Here is a 23,235-nt window from a genome sequence, read left to right as displayed (position 1 = left end):
TTGATGACATTGAATATGCACATGGTAGCATATCATGTTTACTTTTGTTTATTTTGACAAAACTTATACTTATTGTTTAAGCCATGTAATGTGCACTTAAGTGCACCTTTTGACACTCTTTTGATGTGAATGTAATGAGGCTAGAGACCAATATCATACATTATGTATGTTATGCACTTTTACTTACAAACTTTATTATGGAAATATTAAAAATTCATGAGATAGTATGTCATAACTTTTGCATCGGGATTGGAAATTCCATTTTCATTTTTTCATAGGGTCGCATAAATCTTGTATGAAGTGTAGCCAAGGGCCAAACGGTCATTTGAAACCATTTCCTAATTTTGGTTTCCATATTTTCCATTTCAAGTTCATTTTCGCCTTTTTGGCCGTTGGGGGGTCGGATTTTGACTCGACCATTTTCGGGAGCCGCGGACCATTCCCACATGCTCAAAATCACCATTTATGTCTATGTGTATGATTGTTTACGGGAAAAACCCTTTCCTTTGTGATTTGAGCTTCCTATGGAATCATTTTTCAATTTTGTTGCATAATCTGTTATAGGGGCATTATAGACTTTTCACATCATTTTTATTTTCTTTTTTCGATATGGTCGCTTAGAGAACGTGATTTTAGGAGGGGTTTCTTTTTCGTGTTTTTTCAGAAAACATCGTCTTGGTATCGAAAATCCATCGCAAAGTTCGGTTTTCTGTTTTTTTTTTATTTAGCAGCTTTTTGGACCTCCATGACCAGATTTCATGGAGGGGCATTTCGGGCATTCTACATTTATTTTTTTTTTTTTAATTCTCTTAAAAGTCACTTAGAAAACTCAATTTTGAGGGGGGTTTCTTCTTTGTGTTTTTCTTGAAAAATTCATCTTCTTGCCCGTTTTTAATCTCAGATGTACACAGATGCTATAGCAGCTTTTTGCCCTCTTATCCAGTTCTGATCTAGGGGCATTTTGAAAATTTCACAGTGAGCTTTTTTCTATTCTGTCCGTAATATTGGGTAGAAAACTCGATTTTAGAGGGGGTTTCTTTTTCATATTTTTCCATAAAAACTCGTCTTGGCCTCCGTTTCATGCCTCAGTTATGGAATCTCTTTTTTTTTTTTTTTGCTATCAGCTTGTGCATGGCATTGGGCGCCGGCATGGGCGCCGGTGGGCTTGTGCTTGGGCGCCATGTGCGCCATGGCCTTTGTCGGGCCGCCACGATGTCTCAACTTCAAACGCTCGTTCCCTCGTCCGAACTCCAAATCGAGTGAACTTTTTTTTGAACTTGACTAATTTTTCGCTGTCTTTCCAACGGTATGCTTGGTTGCACCCGAATCTTCCTGGATAATTACTAGTTTACCCTTTTAGCCTTAAGTGCTCGTTTCTCTTCGTCAGGACGTTTCTCCTTCGTCCGGACTCTGAATCATGCGATTCTTGAGTCCATTCTGATTATTTTTTTGAGTTCTTTCCAGCAGTATGCTCGGTGGCACCCGAATCCACATTTTTTAAAAATGACTATTTTGCCCCTGGGGGCTTATTTGTCATATTTTTGACCTTTTGCTTCCGCATCAGTTCTCATTGAGTTCCACGACCTCATGGAAGGTCACTTTGACTTCTTAGAGTCTTGTTTTCCATTTTCGCTTTCGCATTTCGGATCCGTTATCGGATCATCCTTTCGGTTCATCACTAACGCACTGGCCTAAAAACCAGGGACGTCACATAATATATCTCGCTGTAACAAGTGTATTTTTTTTATGCACAATTAGCTCTTGAAATAAACTAGTTGCGATTTTTTAATGTTAGATTTTAAATTTAAATAATAATTGATTGTTCTATGATTATAAAAATATACTTATATATTAATTAGTTTAATTAAATTATAGTAGTTACATGAAATGATTATTTTTTTGAATTAAATATATATATATTTTATTTCAATAATTTTTTAACCATAAAAATAAATTGAGTCTAAAAAAGGAAAATTTTCAAGGCCGCCAAAATATACGCGCTCCAGCTATCTCAGAAAAGCTGTCTGATTCCCTCTCTCACTATCTCCTCCATCTTATAGAGCTCTAACATAGGCAATTAAATCCTCTCTCTCTCATCCCACTCATACCTATTCTCTTCCGATAGAAATTCTCTCCGTTAACATCACCAGCGAAATATGTCTTGAATGAAACCCATTCGACTTCTCAAGGGGATTAAAAGGTGATTTTGGGATTTTTTTGAAGCAATTTCAATCAAAATCAACTTCCAACAAGTGATTTGAATCTTCATTACAAGGTTTATATCCAAAATCTTTCTTTAAAATTATGAATATTTGCTTAATTAGGGTTTCATATTTGTATGTTTGGGAGGGGGATTTTGTTATTAGGTTTCCTAATATAAGCTCTTCCAATGACATAGATAGAAAGATTGATAAGTTTTTCCTTTTCTTTCTGTCGGCTCTATGCAAATTGGCCTCAAATTCAATTCGTTGCCCTCTCAACGTTTTCCCCAAGTATTCATCAGTTTTTAGCAATACAAAACGCCATTTTAATCTCTTCGCTAAAATACAAAATCAAATATTCTTTTGGTTATGAGATTTTTGGAAGAAGAATGAGAATTGGGGGTGATTTACTGAAATGGCCTTTTCTTCTTCATCTTTTCGCTCTAACGATTCTACATCAAGTTGGTCTCAACTTGGTGTCTGCGACATGCGAATTCAGTCTCACTGATGGCAACACCTTCTACAACTACAGCTTGGCATCTTCCATCCCTAAATTCCCCGCGCCCTCAGTGAAGATGGGTACTTCCCTCTCTTTCTCTATCTCTTTATATATATATATATACACACACACACATACATTTACACACATATATGACATGCTTCTTGATTTCGGTATTAATTTGTGATAACATTGTCATTACAATGAATTGTATATAGACCCTTAGTATCACATTGGAGATGCTTACCTTCATTCATGATTTTAACTCACATAGGTTCTTTTTATATTGTAAAAATACTTGATAACATATAACTACTTAGGATTAGAAATTTTTAATTAATTAATGGAAATTAAAATTCTTACACAATCTTGAATATGTCTTTTTAATGTATTATACAATACTCTTTCCATCGAAATCATAGTTATATATTATTTCTTTATTTATAATATATATATATATATATATATATATATATATATATATATATATATTAATTCCTTGGATTGAATATGTTACAATAAGTTGCTTTAATCTGGCAAAAGCATTTAACTACAAGCTTTACCTTCGATATGAAATTTTCTAGAGAGAATCGGTGGGAAACTTATTTATATGACTTAGTTCGAAATTAAAAGCTTAGATAGAACTGGGTTCAACTAATGGAGATATGAGTAGGATACAAGTATTAACAAGTATATGACTACCAATAAAGAATACCGATCAAAAAAAGTACATAGTTTATATTTTGGCATATAAAACACTAACTTCTTATAGGTAAATATGGCTGGACCTAGCCGTCGGAGACGAGTCTCTCAGTCAGATCATACTCCCATACCCAATCTGACAGTCACATTTGCCAACATTTTCTCAGTCAGAACCTACCCCCATGTCCACATTGTCACCCACATCCTTGCCTACACATTCTCAGTTAGTGCTTTTTATGTATTTTGGTTTTGGTTAGGCACAGTAAAGTAATTTGTTATCATTAATCATTGGAAATGATTTTATTTTTCTTCTGAACAACAAATTTACTTTTGACTTTTTTAGTATGCATGCATGACATTGGCCAATATAAAATTGAGTGCTTTTTTTTTCAATAAATTTAATTTGACGGTGCTTATTTAGCTTGTGTTAGGGAAATGGATTTTGATAGGGGTAGGATTCAAAATAATGATAGGAATTCGATAGAGTACATGCAAGGAGTAAAAAACTTTATGGAAGTGGCTAGTAAACATGTAGATTCACTCAACCGGACTCGTTGTCCATGTTACAATTGTAACAACATCTTGTTGCAACAATTAGCAGTTGTTAAAGACCACCTTCCCTGATGGGTATGCATCAAACATTTCTCGATGTGTTAATATCAAAGATTGCAAGCTATCGGGAATGAAAAGTCATGATTGTCATATTCTTTTGCAACATTTACTTCCGATAGCAATACATGGGTACCTTCGCAAGGATGTATGTACCGCACTGACTGAACTTAGTTTTTTTTTCAAAAAATTGTGTTCAAGGACATTGCAGTTGGATGAGTTGGAGCAAATGGAAAAGGACATTGTCATTATATTATGTAAACTGGAATAGATATTTCCCCCAGCCTATTTTTGACGTAACGGTCCACTTAGCAATTCACCTTCCTCTTGAGGCCATCCTTGCCGGACCAGTGCAATATTGATGGATGTATCCAATAGAAAGGTGATGTGTCATTCAATATTTTAAAATTGTTTTTTTTTCCTAGTTGATATTTTATAATTGTTGTTACAAGCCTTCTATTAACCTTATGTATATATTGTTCACTTAAATATTCTTTTATTAAATTGTAATAGGTTCTTACATTCTTTAAAGACAACGGTTCGAAATAAAGCCAAACCAGAGGGATAAATTGCTGAGGCATATATTGACAAAGAATGCCTAACTTTTTGTTCAATGTATCTCAAAGGGGTTGAGACAGTGTTTAATCGAGATGAACGGAATTACGATGGCAATCGAGGAAATAAAGGTCAGGACCTTTTTGTTTTTATGCAAGATATACGTCCTTTGGGAGCACCGACCTATTTCAATATGCCATTTAATGATCTTGATAAGGTTCGAATGTATGTGTTGAATAATTGTGATGAAGTTCTGCCTTATTAGAAGTTTTGCCTTATTAGAAGAAGACCTTGAGTTGCACTGGAATAAAAAGAATGAGGCTAGTAATTCTATTAACATTTTTTAATAACCTAACCTACAATAGAATTAAATTAAATAAGTAATGGATAAATGACATGTTGAACTATTTTTTTAATTACTTAACCTGGTAACTCAACAATGAGGCTAATAATTCTATCAACATATATATTAACAATGTGTTAAAATTTGTGCCATTTTGCCGTTGGTAGAGAATTAGGGGAGACCAAAACTACTAGGCATGTCTGAAGAATTTGAGTCTCTTATCTGGACTGTTAAGTATTGCAATTGATCTCCCTCATATTTTTTTGTTAGGGGGAGTTTTTTTTTCTTTTTTCGGCAGCACCTTTGTTGCCAAAGCCAACTCTAGAAACCAAAATTCAACAAAGCAAGACATGAACTAAACTCATAAAACCTGTGCTTATCAACGGGATATTAAGTTTTCTAAAATACTCTTTAAAATTTTATTTCAGTTTTCAAATTCTAATTTCATTTATTCTTATTTGCAGGTTTCTCATTGATTGCAATCTAGCTCCCCTTTTGGATTCAGATTTCTTTTGAAATTTTGATATGTGTATGCGATTAGCATTGTGTAATATTGGATTTATATATTAGGATTTTGATATGTGTTGGAATTATCATTTTAGATGATTTGTATATTTTAATATCTAAATTCTTAGTGGAATATGTGTTTTATCTTCTATGTTTGATTATCAAATATATTGATTTTGAGTGATATGTTTGGATCTTGGTTTAGATTGTTTAATTTATTGATATTTTAATTCAATTTACAGGTTCCAAATTTCAAATAGGTGAAAACAAAATTATATTATTGTATTAGTGGCATGATATATTATTTTGTCATAATATTTAACTTATAATGACAACATATTTGTCATAACATGATAGATATATTGTGACAAAAGATATATTTTGTCACAATAAAATAACATTTATAGTGACAAAATATTGTCGCAACATGATATATATATATTGTGACATTTATTTTGTCACAACATTTAACCTTATAGTGACAATGTATTTGTCGCATCATAATATATATATTGCGACAAATAATTTTGTCACAATAAAATAATTTATAGCGACAACTAATTTTGTCACAACATGTCCCTATATATTGTGATGAAATTTTTGTCACAATAAAACTAGTTATATCAACAATAATTTTGTCGCAACATGTCCCTATATATTATGCTGAAATTTTTGTCACAATAAATCTAGTTATATCGACAATAATTTTGTCGCAACATGTTATATATATTGTGACCAAAACTTTTGTCACATTAAAGTAGTTTATAGTGACAATATTTTTGTCACAACATAGGATGTATATTGTGACAAAAGATTTTGTCATAATAAAATAGCTTATAGCGACAATTTTTGTCACAAAGAGATTATATATATAGTGACAAAAATTGCTTTTGTCACAAACTAGTAACAAATAGCGACAAATTTCATAGGTCTTAGAGGTCTTAAGGTGATAATTTTTGAATATTTTACGACAAATATTTTGTCGCAATTTTTATTCATTTTGTGACAAAACATATTTTGTCACAATATATCTCACCTCTAGCGACAAATCAACATTTGTCACAAAATACATATTATGACCGGCTTCTAGCGACAAACCGGTGACAATTTTTTTTTTTTTTGTCACGATAATCTTATCGCGACAAAATATGTACTTTTAGCGACAAATTTGTTTGTTGCCAAAGACCAAATTTGTTGTAGTGTTTTTTTCATATCTCTTTCCATAAAATAGTGCTTCTTTAAATTTAGTCCTAACATTTCTAAAACAATAAAATTTTGTTTGGAAGGTCTGAAGGCACTTCTTTGTAGTTCCAAATTTGAAGTATTTTCGTCAGTCGACAAGGCAATATTCAGCCGCGCAAGTGTAACATAATTGAATGATAGGATGGATCCTTAATTACCAGACCAATTATATTGAGTGTATTGAGTGTGAGTTCAAATTTTTTCTACTGTGCAAGTCTACGATTTAAATCTCATTCATGTCGTGTGAGACTGGTACGGGTGAGGAATCCTCCAATTAGAAGGACATTTTTTTTAAGAAAGGTTTGTTACAGTATTTAATTGTGAAATTGGTTCAATAACAAAAATTAATTGTTGGTTTGTAACAAGTAATTTTAGGAAGATGAACATTGTAAATCTTATTCATTGACTTGTATCACTAATACAACAACGTGGTGCAACAGTCAGTCTCATAATGCACGAGTACATTATTAACAATAGGGTAATATTTAAATTGGCCCTTGTAAAAAATTTTGATTAAACAAGACCTTAAAAATGAATTAGAAATTTTGTGTGGTTAACCTAATACAAGCTGATTTAAGGGTATGTGAGTTAAGCTTCACGAGAGACGGGCTACTGATTCTTTTTAGGATAAATTGTAAAATCATAAAATAATAATATAATATAATTATAGATAATTATTACGTAAGTAATATGAAATCGTGATATTTGGCACAAATCATGTGGAATTGTGATTTATGTGGCAGAAGGTCATTGTTATAGACTTACAGTTAGCATGTGGTTTATAATTTAGTGAATTTGGTGACGTTAATAAATTGAAACAGAGTATTGCACATTTATCATTTAGCAGTTCACATTCTGAAAACATTTAGATCAACATGTATTTTTTGATCAATTAACTGCTTTTCTTTTGTTTGCCTTACAGTGGCATGTCTTTGCATGGTCTTTGGCTATGTCCCAAGTAAATATGTAATCAATCTGTCTTTTATTTACATACTTATTTATCATAAACAAAAAAATTATAACTTATAGCCTTAGTGAAGAATTACGGACATGCGCTTAGTGACCAATTGATCTTATGTAAAATAAAGTGATGGTCAACTCTTTTATTTTTTTATTTTTTAGTTGACACACACATGCATTTATTGAGCTTTGAACTCCTACCATTTCTTTAAAAACTAGGGAGAGGTCTAGCATCGTTAGAGCACTGGCATGTTGATAAGTGATGGTCAACTTTAATTTACTTATTTTTTTCATGAAACATTGCATTAGAGGCAATGTTGATGGCTGCTCAATTATTACAAAATAACAAAAAAATAGTTTAAATTGTTGGATATAATTCTTTGAAAAAATGTTATAGTCATGTCAACTTAATAGACGTATGAATGAACCATTACCACTATTGTTTTGCTTCTCCTTTTTTGGTATAATTAGGTTACCTTCTAAGAAGGTATAGTATCTGATGCGAGTCAATAATAAAAGTCCACTCACAATAAAACGAATCCCTGTGGAATAGGGCTATATTGAGGGTATCGAACTTCAAGAACTGTGGAAGATTGTTAAGTATAAAATTAATTGCTAATTTTATTCAAGAAAAGAAATAATTTTGATGTTTTCTATTTCTAAATTGTAAACAAAACAAAAACTAAAGATAAACTAAGCTACTTAGAAGAGATATCAAGCAATAAAGGACTTAAGGTATTGACTTCACCACTAGCCTTGAAACATGGTCAATTTGCTTCAACTATGGGATTTATACTTATGCATATTTGGGAACCAAGTGGGTATAAACACATTTTATTTCAATTAAGAAGATATATATGAATAAACACTACGCCATAACTCATCTTCGGTTCGCACAAATTGTCTACCTAATTACTCTAATCTAGGGTGTAGTACAACTCGTCTTCACTAGGCATGAATTATCAAAATATTAATTCACATATTCGTTAAGCACCATTGCATAATCACTACTCCTTCCGTTAAGTGAGATTCGGAGCACTTCCATTTTGGTGGGGATTTGAGATTTCATCTCAAATGGAGGTAGGGAATGTTTTAGGATTATTTGTGTGTTGTATTATATGTTTTCCATGATTATACATCCTATATGTTTGCCTTGTATCAAATCTAGAAAGTTAGTAATTTTTATTTCTTTGTATAAGATTTAAAATTTATGATGATGTGTAACTTTGATTTGGATTGTGGCATGCTAGAAAGTTTAGTTTTAATATGTTGGTTAATATATATTAAATTGGGATTAATTAAATAAGGATTGCACTTTTTAATTAATATTTATCTTTTATGAAAGATTAAAGTTCATGGCCATACCTTGCATGAAATTGAGTTGTATTATGCTTCTAAATTAAGTTTTGACATGTTGGTTAACATACTTTAATTTGAGAGCATTTGGTTGAGTATGAAAATCTAGAGGGTTTAATTATTTTTATTTAATTAAACTATATCTTATTGTTTCATGGATTTAATCATGTTTTAGAAGTTGCTACTATTTTAAGTTGCACTTGATTATGTTTTAAGCATTGAGTACCTTGTTGTTAAAACTATATTCATGAGAACTTGTTTCCAATATTGGATATATGATTGACTTTTGTAATGAATTGTACACTTCGTGTTGACATTATGTATGCCATTTTAGAATTTGAATCCTAAGACATGGATTGTGTGGTTTCAATCTACTTATGCATGGAAGGTGGTTTGTATGCCTTATTATATATATATAAGTTTTGAACTTGATATATATTTTGGAATCTCTTGGGACATTGTTACATGTGACATGGCCAAAGTTCGGGTTTAGTGCGGGAAGTATGAGTTCTCCCTAATTGAGATAGTGCGTACTAGGGTGACCGGAATAACCATTTTGTTCTCAGTGAAAATCTGAGACGTGATGTCCAAGACTTCCACTATTTGTTTTTACACTTTTAGATTTCTAGTTGATAGTCTAGAGAATCTATATCTTGATGTGTGGTATTAAATATTCTAATTATACTAAATTGTTATATTTAGTTGATTTCACATTTTAGATTTTAAGTTGATTACTTGGAAAATCTGTACCTTGTTGCTTTGTGTAGGCATGTTCCTATATTGATGCTTGGTGTAAACATGTTCTTATATTGTTGCTTTGTGTAAGCATGTTTCTATCTTGTTGCTTTGTGTAAGCATGTTATATTGTGTTGCTATGTGTAGCATGCTCTTTGGTTGTTGAAATTACATAAAGGATATGTTATATGCTAGTAATGATCTTAGGTAGCTAGGATGCTCCCTGGGTCTTACCTTTGACATAGACGTTAGGTGGAATGAACCACAATGATTAAATCATGCAAACTTGTAAAACATAGGTCGATGCATGCTCATTTCCTATGAGTAGCTTTATGTTGTTCACCCCTACGTTACTGGGGCATATTTCAGGTACAGGATTCAAGATATGGAGATTGATACTTATCTTTGATGGTTTGGAGATTTAAAGTTTCTTTCAAAACATTCTTGTTTACATGCAAGTGTTAGCATGTTCAATATGCTATTTTTGTCTCATTGTATGTAAAGTATACTTAAGTTAGTTGTTTGGAACCTATATGATATGTATGATTTGTGGCCAAGGGTCACCAACCTTAAGGATCTAAGTGTATGTGTTTAAATTGCAAGTTTTGTTCTTGAAATGTAAACTTTTCCAACTTTGAGGTTTGGCATGGCAAATTTTATAAATGTAGTGTAATAAGGCCATGGGCCATTGTAGCATATTTAAATATCCATATTACACTTGCGTGCATGTTCACATTATCACACACTAGCATATTATGTGAATTGAACATGCCATGGGGGATTCCAAGTAGATTTTCAGCCTTGAGTGCATAACCTGAAATTTTTGCACTTTCTCGAGTCATTTCGATCAATTAAAATGGTGTTTCGATCGACCGAAGCCTTTTGGGTCTTGTTTGAACCTTGAAACTTCACTTTCCAGTAGCCAAAGTCAATGTTTAGGGTCATTTCGGTCGACCGATGGCTCATTTCGGTTGACCAATGGTTCCTTTTGGTGTATCAAACCAACCAAGCCTTAAAGACTTGTTTTCAGCTGAAATTTTGTCCATTTCGGTCGACCGAAATAGCTAGATCCTGAGAGTAGCTTCAGTCCAGTTTCAGCACTATTCTTCCGACTTCAAATGACCATAACTCCTTCATTTTAAATCCAAATAGGGTGATTCTTAAGCCTGAATTCATGTATTTTGAGTCAGATTTCCAATGGTATCAATTCTATTCTCAAATTCCAATCACAGTGGGAGTTATTCAAGTTTTAGTGAGAGTGTGTCGGTTTTCGCTTAAACCGGGAAAGGGCGTTTTGTGAGATTCTTGTCCAATGTTCTTAGAACCTCTTGGAAAGTCTTAAAATGATTATATCAGGTTGTTTCCACCTTATTTGACTTGTTTAGAGTCAAGTTTCTCCTTTTAATGGTGATTTGACCATTTTACCCTTTGGTTATGATTTTTGTCCTTTTTGACCATTTGTTTCCGCATTCGTTCTCATTGAGCTTCGTGACTTCATGGAAGGTCACATTGGTGTCGTAGAGATGCTTTATATCTTTAAAGACTTTGAGTTATCTTTTGCTTCCGCATTTCGGACTCGTTACCGGGTCAATTTTTGGTTCATCACTAACGAATCAGGTTGAAAAACTAGGTCGCTACAAGCATCATGTTAAATGTCATTGAGATGTTTTGGTGAGATTAGATAGAGTATATGCCTAAGTACTATGTCAAATTTAAATACCATCAAGATAGCCTAAGGATCTTCAGTAAAAGATCGAATTTTGAAAAATGATTGTTTATTATTTAAAAATTGAACTGGAGGTCAATAGGGCTGACTTGGGTGGTAAGTTTGAAATTGACATGATTATTGCCTTGTTACCAAACTCGTTCGGATTTTTCGGAGTGAACTAAATAAGGAATTAGTTTGAGTTCACACTCGCTGATATTTTTATAGAATTGGTAACTTATGAAGGGATAATCAAAAGGATGGGTGTTCCTATCAATCTGACTTAGTCTATACCATCTTCTTCTAGGCCCAAGTGGAAGGGCAAAGGAAAGAAGAAGGATGATAATAAGACTAGGCTAACACAAAGCATGGGTATCCAAAAGGTTAAAGGGAATAAGGCAGTGTATGTTTACGGCGAAGGAAATTATTTCTTTTGCCGCTAACTAAGACACTAAAGGACAAACTGTCTAAGCAATGACGTGGCATAGGAAAATGTATATTTAATCATTAAGCATTATTATATGGTTGTATCTATTTATTCCTGATGGATAGATTCTGGAGCCACTAATCATGTTTGCAATTCGTTGCAAGGATTTCAGGAATCTAGAAGCCACGATGACATGGATATATATTTATCTTTTGACCTGATGCCAAGGTTATAGTTAAGTCAGTGGGAGTATTGCATCTGAAATTAGAGAGTATAAGGATATTAGTATTAGAGAACTATCTTTATGCACAGATGTTAGATGCAATCTAATTCTTGTTTCACTTTTGGCTTATAAAAACTGTTTTGTTGTTTTATAAAACTGGTTTTATAAAATTCATTAGATGTGCGATTGCTTCTGGTGCACTGAAAGATGGTCAATATACTATAACCACAAGCTCTTAATATTTGCAGAATGTAGAAACTAATGTTGCATCTTCTAGATTGAATATTAAGAGAAAATTTGTTATTCTTGACTCATTGATTTTTAGTGTCTATTTTTGGGTTGTAATCAGTCAAAATGAGATTCAAAGATTGGTCAAAGAAGATCTATAACCTAGTGAGGCAGGGTAGCCTAAACCAACTTGTGAATCTTGTATTGAAGGATAGATAACCCTGGGGGCTTAATCAGCCAAATGAAATAGACATAAAGAACAATTGGAGTCAGTACACACTGACACATGTGGTCTTTTGAACATCCAAGCAAGATTACTTACGTTTTGGATAAATTTATCTGATGCGACATAAGTCTTAAACTTTTGGTATATTCTGAGAGTGTCAAGACTGATGTGGAACACAGATTAGGTAAACTTATCAAAACACTTCGATCTGATCGTGGATATGAGTATTTCTTGGGATAGTGCAAAGACTATATGGTCAATGAGGGTGTTATGTACCAGTTTTCCGCAATTGACGCTAAATAGATTTAGGTGTCAAATAAGAATAATAGAATTTCACTTAACATAGTTAGATCTATGATCATTTATGCTACATTATCTCTTTTATTTAAGAGTTTAACGATAATAATATTGATGCGCATTATGAACTGCATTCCATCTTAGTTTGTCTCAAGGATATCTTTTGAGCTGTGTTTTTTTAATACTAAATCTTAGTTTGAATCACATGCACATATGGGGTAGTCTTGCACATGTGCACTTGATATGGATAAGTAAGTTGGAAGCAGATCATATGTATGATTGATTTGATACCTACTCTAAAGGCACTAGGATGGATTATTTTATAATCTCAATGATAAAAGTTGATTATTTACACTCACTGTTTATCTATAGGATGATCATATTATGAATCACATACCTGGTAGCATAATGTTAGAGAATATGGTATGAGTACTAGATGTACCACATGTGAACACACTTATTATAGAGATTAAGAATAATATATGAATTCCCTATTGATGCGTCAACATCATCTAGTACACAGATTCCTGCATCGGTACATTATTGTAGTGGGAGGATTATCATCCAATCTGACAGAATCATGTTTTTAGGTGAGACCTTTATGGATATCCCTGTTAAACATGAGTTGGACCCAGTAAGCTACACGAAAGCGTGAACCGATATGGAAATAGATTGTTTTGGCAAGTTGCTATGAAATCAGAGTTGGAATCTATGTATTCTAATAATATCTGGGATCTTGTAGGACTTTCTAGTAGGGTGATACCTATGGAAGGCAAGTTAATCTACAAAAGGATACCAGAAGATTTCTTAGTAAATGAACCATATGTGTACATGGTAATGTCAGTATTTTTCCTAATTCTATATATATTGATGACATCCTACTCATTTAGAATGATGTGGAAGTTTTGTCATCAGTAAATAGGTAGTTGTTCAATTATTTTGAAATGGTGGACTTTCAAGGTGTAAGCTATATTCCTAGGATCAAGCTTTTGCAAGATCAGGTTAAAAGGAAAATAGGCTTCTCTTAATAATCCAATGTTGATAAAGTTTTGACCAGGTTTGGTATGCAAAACTCAAAGAATGAGTTCTTACGTTATTGACATGGATTGCTCTCTCTAGTAAGTAGTTATCCAAGACTAATAGAGGAGATTGAGCAAATGAGACTGGAACAATATGCTTCGGCATATGGGAGTCTCATATATGCCATGGTCTATACCAAATAGGACATTCGCTATATAGTAGGGAAGTCAGTAGATATCAGTCCAATCCCGGACTTGATAACTGGTTTGTTGTTAAAAATATCATTAAATACCTTAGGAGAACCAATGATCTCATACTCATTTATGGATATAATGATATGGTCCTAGTCAGGTATGCTAGTTCTGATTTTCAATCCAAAGTAGATACTATGAGGTTCATGACTAAGTGTATGTTCACTCAATGGAAGGGAAATCAGTTAGTAGATTGTTAAGCAGATTTCAACTGCTGACTCAAAACTGAAGGTGGAGTACATTGCAGCCTTAAAGGCAGTAAAGGAAGCTTTTTGGTTTGATCTCACTGATTTAGAGGTTGTGGAGCATACTAGCCTGCCTATCGAGCTATATTGCGATAATAGTGCAAAAGTAGTCCAAACTAATGACTCAAGGTTCCATAGAGGAACAAGGTACACTGAAAGTAAGTATCATATCTTACATGATATTGTTCGGCAATAAAATGTACTCGTGGCTAAAATATTGCATTGGAACACAACTTTGTTGATCCATTAAAAAAAGTATCATTGATCAATAGTTTTGATCGTCATCTGGATAACATTGGAGTTAGATGCAATTTGAATTGGCTATGAGGGCAAGTGGGAGCTGTTGGGATTTATATACCCTGGCATAGCAAATTCTTATTTAGATTATAGTGACATATGTTCCTGACGTTTCTGAAATATTTATGCTTTATACAATTGGTGAATTCAATGTATTATGTTTCGATTCATTATCGAATTGATAGTGTCCACTTGATTACAAGAGATATTTATATATGTATGTGATGGCGATCAATACGTAAATATAACTAGTAATCATAAATTGTTCATAGTCGATAATTATGGATGGACTCATAATTAATTAAGACTTGAACTGGATCCGCGTTAGGCTGAGATATATTACGAGAGCCGTCGTATGCAATTGCTCCCTATCACTGTCATGGCATTTGACTCTTAAGCATGAGAAAAGTATAAACTCTTTTATTAATTAATAATTACTTTGATTTGTTCGGCGGATACTTCGGGATCCTTAGACCGACACTTTGGGTAGTTATGTAATTAATAGTTAGAGGGTTATATTTTCAAAATTTGCATCATTGCTACTTGTATTTATTTTGTATTGATTATGGTTGATTACAAAGTAAATTTGAAGGCCTTCGTGTGTTTTTAAACAAAATGATTTATTATATATTTATTTATTTAAATTATTATTTTTGTCAAACAAATGTTTTATTGTGATCGAGCTAGAAATAATCAAAAGTATCAAAATAAATATATTAATTAAGTAGTTGAATTGATGGCTTTATTTATCCGATAACTAATTATGCATAGAGGGGTCAAAGTGCAACATTGACTTAGAGGTTATTTATTATTTAATTGGAGTTCAATTAATTTCTTTTAGTGGAGTAGAAATTAATTTATGAATTAATTGAGTTGGGGCCATGGACCGGGCCAATTATTAATTCATTGTAGCCAATAAAATAATAAGCCCAAAGGATTCTCACTTATAGCCCAACTTGATATTGGAATCCTATTAGATTTGAGACATGTGAATTAGAGGATGAGAAGGATTTATTGTTTCCTTTTCTTTATCTTTATGTTGCCTATATATATACATGGTCTATGTATATTTTAGGGGTGATTTTTGGAAGAAGGAAAAAGAAAAGGAATATATTTTTCTCTCTCTAGATTTTAAGGTTTGCTTTCTCGTCTAATGGAGGCTCCCACAAGCTTAGTTTTCCAAGGTCATTTATGGAGGCTTATGAGTGATTCCTAAAGGCAAAACAATTACCAAGAAGATGGAGATCCAAGGAGAAGGCATCTTGCTAAGGGATCTACAATAAGTGAGAACATTCACTTTAGAGGAAAGATTTAAAGGTTTACTCAGACCTTTGATGTAAGTACTTAATCTGTTAATTGAATGATTCATCATAGTTTATTTTTGCATAAAACTTGTCTCTATATGATGAATCAAGATCTGTGAATAAAAATCCCTTGAAAAGTTTTTAAAACTAGCACGTTTCCTAACATGTATATGTGTAAAATGGCTCAAAATCCTTATATAGGTAGCTCAAGTGTCACACCTAATGGTCAGGTCTCGTACACCACGAGCCATCTTTTAATGAGCTGGACTCTATTTTATTTCAAATTTAAGGAGATTTGATCGATCGAAGAATGTACTGCCATGTCATTCTTAGCCATCTGTTTTGATTTGACTTGTCATTGTCTTGGGATTCTCTCGGTGATTGACATTAGTTTAATATGCCAATTCGTTTGGGAGGTGTAACTCAGTTCTTGGATTTTTCATTCCTTCGGATGATCTTCAGGCTTTTGGAGTTATCTTTTAGCACCTTATGATCTGTCCTTTGGTTTGACCTTACTTCGATCTTGTTCGGTTCTCTTTTGTGTGTTCCGGATTTCGTGGACGAAATCCCTTTAAGGAGGGTATGTTGTAATGACCCGGTCATTTTCTTTCCTTTCCTTTTCCTCAGATTTCACGGATATTTTTATTTTTTCGTTGATCTTTTCTTTTTTGAGTTCAGTTACTTGTCACTTGGTGTCATCTTGAGTGCTCGGGAATAGTTTCTGAGACTCTTCTCTTTGGATTGACAACTTCCTTAAAGGACCGCGTCATTTCTGCATTTTCATTTTTTGGCACTATTCACTTTTTGTCCTTTTCCCCATTTGTCACTTTTTGGCGCAACCTCATTTTTTTTGTTCGGAGTTGGTTTTTGACTTAACATACCTTCATTCTAAGTGGTTTCCACAAAATACGTATAGGGGCATGGATGCATAGTTCTTCAGAAACATTTACTTTTCTTGGGGTGTTTTTCATAAATATCTTTTGAAGATATTTTATTTCAGGGGTTTTTAAGAAAATATTTTTGAAAGATATTTTCATTCTGGGTCATTAGTGCAGTTAACCCTTTTTGTATGGACCATTATGCAATTAATGAAAGTTGTTTCCAAAATGCCTAGTTTTGAGCCTGGATTCTCGTACAAGATTTATTTTTACTTTCATCGAGTCGCATACTATTAGAATTTCCTTCTGGTCATTTTCCCCAAGTTTTAGGGTTTTTGACCCCGATTGCCGCCGAACTTGTTCGGGGTATATCTTTCTGCTTGGAACTCAGTTTTTGATGTTGTTTCTTCTGTTATTCATAGTTTCTCATTTTGGTTCTTTTTCATTCACGGAGCTTTTCCATTTGAGCTTGTCTACGCGAATTCCACTTTTTCAAACCCAGCGAGACCCGTTCGGGACACTTTTAAGGTTTTTCTATAAATAGGGGGTTAGTAAATGAAAAATCAAAATTTTCAATATCTTCTCCCTCTCTTGGAGGATAGCCATGGAAGCCCCTTGGGCTACCACCCTTTTTTTTTTTTTTTTTTCGACCTCATCCCTCCTGCTAAAAGTCGTAGTGCCTTAGTGTTTAATGTTCGCCTTGACAAGGCCTTTGATTCCACCGATTGGAATCCCCTTTTGGCCATTTGTTGAGTTCAGGTTTAAAGCCAAGTTTTGATTTTGGTATGGCTTCGATGGGGTTTATTGTTCACCGTGTTATCCCCGACAAAACCCCGAAGTATCGTTGGATTCGGAGCGGTTTCATTTTGGTGGCTTTTGAGATTTTCATCTCAAATTGAGGTAGGGGATGTCTTAGGTTTATATTAATGTTGTATTGATTGTCTTAGAAGCTTATACGACTTGTATGCATGCTCTAGTTTAAGTTCTAGAATTTAATTTAATTATTCTCTATGTTTAAGATTTAATTCTTGTGACGGCCCAAGTTTTGTAAACCAGGTGCGTCAGTAATGATCAAAAGATGACCCGATAACAGATCCGAAATGCGGAAGCGAAAGGTGAAACAAAGGTTTCTAGAGATAGAATGCGTATCTAAGACACCAATGTGACCCTCAATGAGGTCATGGAACCCAAAGGAAAACAAATGCGGAAGTGTCGTTTCAAAAACGGACAAAAAAGAACCTAGGGGCAAAATGGTCATTTTGCAAAAAAAATGGATTCAAGTGCTATCGAGCACACCACTGGGAAGACAATGAAAAACTAATCATGATGGACTCAAGAATTTCATTATTCGGATTCCGGACGAAGGAGAAATGACAAAACAAAGAAAAACGAGCAATAAAGCTAAAATGGTAAACTGGTAATTATCCAAAAATACTTGGGTGTAACCGAGCACACCATTCGATAGACAATGAAAAATTAATCAATTTTAAAAAAAAAATTTCACTTGATTTGGAGTCCGGATGAGGGAGAAAGGTCAAAAACAAAATCGACGTCGCGGCGGCCCGACGAAGGCCGTGACAGCTACAGTAACGTCAACCCACTACTACTGCAACTGAGAGTAAAAACAGGCATCTAAACGGACTTTTCTGGAAAAACTTAAAGAAGAAACCCCCCCTAAAATCAAATTTCCTACCCCGATTGCAAGCGGATATAAAAAAAAATGCATTCTAAAATGCCCAGAATGCCCCCAAGAAAACTTAGGTCAAGAGGAAAAAAATAATCCAAGCTACTGCCCAAGTTTTGGAAATAGGGCTTTGGGAGGTTTTTAAATTTCCTAAATTGAAAACAAAATCTTAAAATACACCCACAAGACCTCCGGAAGTTTCAGATCGGTCGTGATGATTTTCCAAAAAGAGTCGATGAATAGTACCAACTACATTTGTACTAAAAATTTGCAAAAACCTGGCAGCAAGGATTTTCTAGAAAAATATTCATTTTTGAGGGCCAAGATGATGTTTTCTGGAAAAACACAAAGAAGAAACCCCCCTCAAAATTGAGTTTTCTATGTGATAGCAAGGAAAAATGAAAAAAAACGCATTGTGAAATACCCGAAATGCTCCTGAAACAGAATAGGGTAAAACTCCCTAAAAATGCTACTCAGAGTTTTTGTTTCATCAAAGAAGGTATTGTTTGCCAAAATGAGTATGCAAGTGCATGCAACATGATAAAATAGATGCACCAACATGGCGTAAAGCCTCTTTACATTCCATTAACAATTTTTAGCATACAAAGCCTCCATTTCTCACAAATAAGCTACAATGACAATACTTGAGTTTTAAAGAGAATATGCTTGTAGTCTTTCATGTTAATGGCTCTTGGCCTCATCTCATACATGCCAAATACATTATAAAGAGTGTACTTACGTACACATTACATTAATGGAATCAAATACACACATTTAGACATATAAAGCTATAAAGGCATTTCAAGCCAATCTTCACAAATGGAAATCTTCAAGTCCACAAGTCATCCAAGCATAATGGGAGTCTCAACTTTAATTCTTGTACCTAAAATATGCCCCAGTATCGTAGGGGTGATTAACATAAAGCTACTCGTAGGAAATGAGCATGCATCGACCTAGCATTTTACAATTATATCACCTTATGGTGAAACATGTTAAAGGGGATCATGCCACCTAACGTCTATATCAAGTGAGACTCGGGGAGCATTCTAAGCTACCCATGCAAGTTAAAGCGAACAACGGCATCCAAGAATACATGCTCAAGTACACTAAACCATATTAAAACATGATACACAACATACAAGCATACATTTCCAAGTATACTAACCATGTTAAGACAAGTCACACAATGTCTAAGCATATTACCCAAGTATACATTTTATATGAAAATCTCATAAATCAAGTGTACGAACATAAGTATATTAAGCTCAACAAAATGCACATAAGACAAGTATACATGTCAAAAGTAAACTAAATGAAAGTCAAACTCACAGAGCAAGTATACAAGTTCAAGTATACTAAATAGTATTCAGTTGTCCCAAACAAGCATCAATTCTCAAGCTACAAGTAATCCATGATTAACAACTTGAAATTAAATGCAAAAACAACAAATAGTGGAAAGACTAGGACATACGGTCGCTAGACCAAGCAAGTATTTTCGGGTAATTACGACACACAAGGTACTACCTAGTGCGCACTTATGACTTAGAAGACAATTGTCTCCGTACTAGAGCCAAACCCTAGCCATCACATAATATATGTCCTCACAAGCTTTCCAAAACCAATAAGTTCAAAACTTATACAAAATCAAATGCAAGTTACCACATTGCATGCACAAGTAAGGTTGATTCTACATAAACCATGTCCTAGAATTCAAGTCTAAATAGCATATGACATGTCAAGTCCTCAATATGCAATTTATACACAAAGCAAGAATATTTTACAACAATTGAGTCACATTACCATCCTAAGCCATAAGTACTAAATAAGCTTCAATTTAGTAACTAATTTCCAAGGTAAACAATTGTAATATTCTAGGTAAGCTATATACCTACACAAGATACATTTAAACAAGCTTTACTAATCAATGATATTCTATATCATGTTAAGTCTAAATACCATTTTAAGTGGCCACAAGTACTAAATATACTTCAAATTAGTAGCATGCTCACAAGGTAATTCGAATACTACATTTTAAGAGATTTTCAACCTAATCATGGAAAGTCTCTAGATTTCAAATCTATCCCAAACAACCTCAAATTAATCTATGTTAAACAATATAGCATGCTCAATACATATATCAAATCAAAAGAGCAAAATAAGCAAGACATAATCATGTAGATTTTAATTAATTCAATTTTAATTAAATCTCTAGATTTCAAAAGTTGTTCAAATGATCCTAAATTAATATATATCAAAGATCAACTCATGACCATGCCATTTAACAAGTTTAAAATGAGTTACGTGCAAGCTATAATAAATCATAATTTCTCAAATTAGTAAAAGACGTGCATACAACTCATATAAGCATCAATAGCATGCAAGATACAAAATATAACCCTAAAACATCCCCTACCTCACAAGAAGATTGTTCCTCTTGAATCCAAGGCAAATCAACACAAAATGGCAAACCCTTCAAGGGTTATGAAGAGGAAGATGAGAGGAAACTTTTATCTCCCAAGGTTAATGATCTAAGGTGAGTGGAAGACACTCAAAAATCAAGGTCAAGGCTTAAGGCTTCAAGCTCCATCCATGGAGGGTAGGGTTTTTGGTGAGAAAGGAAATAAAAACAATGAATGAAGTGTGAGTGGAGGAAATAGAAATCCTCCACTCACTATGTGATCTTATACCATGGTCAACACACACATCTATGGTCAATTGCACAAAAACCCTCCTTTAAAACCATAATCCCAAAGTGGCCCAAAGATATTTGCAAGAGTAAATTGTGGCCCTACACTTGTCACCAATCCATGGCTCCTTCCTAGGCTTTATCCCACACCTACAGTTGTCAACCATCCAAGCCAACAAGTGCACCAATCCTAGGCCAACAAGTGGGTGAATCCTCACCCTCCAAATGTTATCATCCAATGCATCAAAGTGTTTCCACACAAATGTCAACAAGTGGACCAATGAGAGTGTGACACTTGTCACACTTTTCAAAAATTACAAAAAGGTCCTTTTTGAAAATATCTTCCATGTTTAATTACAAAATGGTCCCCAAGATGAAAAATAATTACTCTATTTAATTACACTAAAACTCCACAAGTTAAGGATAATTACACTAAAGTATGCATTAATGTCCCTTTATGAAAGAAGTAAGGAATTAACGTGCTTTTCTAGAAAAGTAAAAATACCACTATCATGGAAATCAAATATCATGAATGCATGTAAAACCGGAATCAAATCCGAGCACAAAAAGTGAGGTTGTGCCAGGAAAAAAGATAAATGAGAAAAAGACAAAATGTGAATAGTGTTCGGAAAAATAAAATATGGAAATGACACAATCCCCAAAGGAGGTTGTTAATTCAAGGAAAAGAGTCTTGAAAATCATTCCAGAGCACTCGAGACGACATCAAGTGATGAAAAACCGAACATAAAAAGGAAAAGATAACGGAAAAAAAAATATCCGTAAAAATTTGAGAAAAAGAAAAGGAAGAAAAATGACTGGGTCATTACAACCTTCCCACCTTAAAGGGATTTCGTCCCCGAAATCCAGCCCCAACAAAACAAAAAGGCGAAACCAGGATAACTACAAAATACATCTCCGAGTATCCCACACAACATGCTATGAAAGCAATCCCAGAACTGAAAGACAAGGTACAACCCCATGTCGTTCGCACCCATGTGGTCACGATAGGACAACCCCTCAAAAGAAAAGTGACGAAATGGCCACACGACAAGTCAAACTTACACACAGAACCTAAGGTTAAACAAAGGAACAGAAAACAACAACGATAAGCATCCCTCTTAACGAACCATCATAAGGAACCAAAAACAACCACCAAAAGAACTCCAAGATAACCACATATCAAATCAGGGTACAGAACAAACACAACGTGGTAGCATGAATAGTGACCAAAACCTGCCCGCGACATACTCAAATGTGTGGTAGCAATGACAGTACCTAGTGCCCGCCCACACTTACTCGTCAGTAAGGTAGCATCGCCCACAACACACAACTTTGTACGGTAGCATGACAGTATAAGGCACTAGTTCATAACCTGCCCCCCACTAGGTCTACCCCTGAAACCTCTCGATACCAATGACATCAATGTCAAAATGATCATTACCAAAAACACTACGGGGACCAACATTTTGTGAGAGTTGAGATATGGTCCAAGATGTCCGGCCGGACTGTCCTGGCCAATCCCAAAACTCTGACAACAATGCTATAGATATCGCTATGCTTAAGGTCTTAAATCCTCAATACAACAAAACCAACAACTCCAATGTCTCAAAACACTCCTATTAACAACATCAATTGAAAATCCAAAGCCTGCCAGATAAATCAACCCCACCATGAATCAAAATGAACCTCAATACAAGACATTTCGTTGAAAGTCCCACATATCTCCCTAAAACAGATTAACTGCAAAACTACACCGAAATTAAACCTCAGATCCACATCCTTTTCATGGATAACTAAGTCCTTGAAAAACAAGTCCACCACGTGGCATACACATCAAAATTCTGACAACCATGGTCAAAAAAACAGAGTCTATCAAAACCGTGCTTGGCAATACCAGGCTAAATCAAAATTCCTTAATTTCATTCCATACCCAATCACTGGAATTACAATTCCTCAAAATGATGCCTAGCCATAACTAGGACTAGAAAACTTCACAAACAAGCCAAACCAACTGCGATCCTTCAAAACCTCTCCTAAGGGTCAACCATATCCAGG

General features: G+C 34.1%; 1 long non-coding RNA gene across 2 annotated transcripts; it reads left to right on the top strand.

Annotated features, from left to right (window-relative positions):
• Positions 1–1,994: 1,994 nt before the first annotated feature.
• LOC132273614 (uncharacterized) lies at positions 1,995–5,565 on the top strand. 2 transcript variants are annotated; one of them, XR_009470189.1, is made up of 4 exons: positions 1,995–2,780; positions 4,213–4,393; positions 4,525–4,697; positions 5,374–5,565. It is a non-coding gene; the product is annotated as an uncharacterized LOC132273614 (long non-coding RNA). The 2 variants fall into 2 exon arrangements; XR_009470188.1 differs by lacking the exon at positions 1,995–2,780 and having other exon boundaries at positions 3,224–4,393.
• The last annotated feature ends 17,670 nt before the right edge of the window (positions 5,566–23,235 follow it).

This window comes from Cornus florida, unplaced genomic scaffold (assembly GCF_030987335.1).
Source record: "Cornus florida cultivar Cherokee Brave unplaced genomic scaffold, ASM3098733v1 CherokeeBrave_3.0.0_Hap2_Chr09, whole genome shotgun sequence".
Taxonomy (NCBI): Eukaryota; Viridiplantae; Streptophyta; class Magnoliopsida; order Cornales; family Cornaceae; genus Cornus; species Cornus florida.
Note: the sequence above shows the minus strand (reverse complement) of the source record. Positions and strands in the feature narration are given on the sequence as shown.